Consider the following 288-nt stretch of genomic DNA (forward strand, 5'->3'; position numbering starts at 1 on the left):
TCGTATGGGATTCCTTTCTCGCCTCTCGCCTGATTGTTGTTTTTACTTCGGGATATTCTTTCTCATCACTTCCCTTTTCTCTTGTCTCTACTGTTTTTTTTTTTTCTCTCGTGTGCTGTTCCTCTAGTATTTTTCCTCCCTCGTGACTCTCTTCTTCCCCTCTTCTCTCTTCCCATTTCCTCTACAACTTCCCCTCTCTCTGACGTGCTCCCGTATCTCCTTTCCTTTCTTTTGTTTCCTTTTTTCCCGCGTGTTTCCTTCGCTTCCCTCATATCCACTATGTGTACC

The sequence above is a fragment of the Penaeus monodon genome, chromosome 34, assembly GCF_015228065.2.
Source record: "Penaeus monodon isolate SGIC_2016 chromosome 34, NSTDA_Pmon_1, whole genome shotgun sequence".
NCBI lineage: Eukaryota > Metazoa > Arthropoda > Malacostraca > Decapoda > Penaeidae > Penaeus > Penaeus monodon.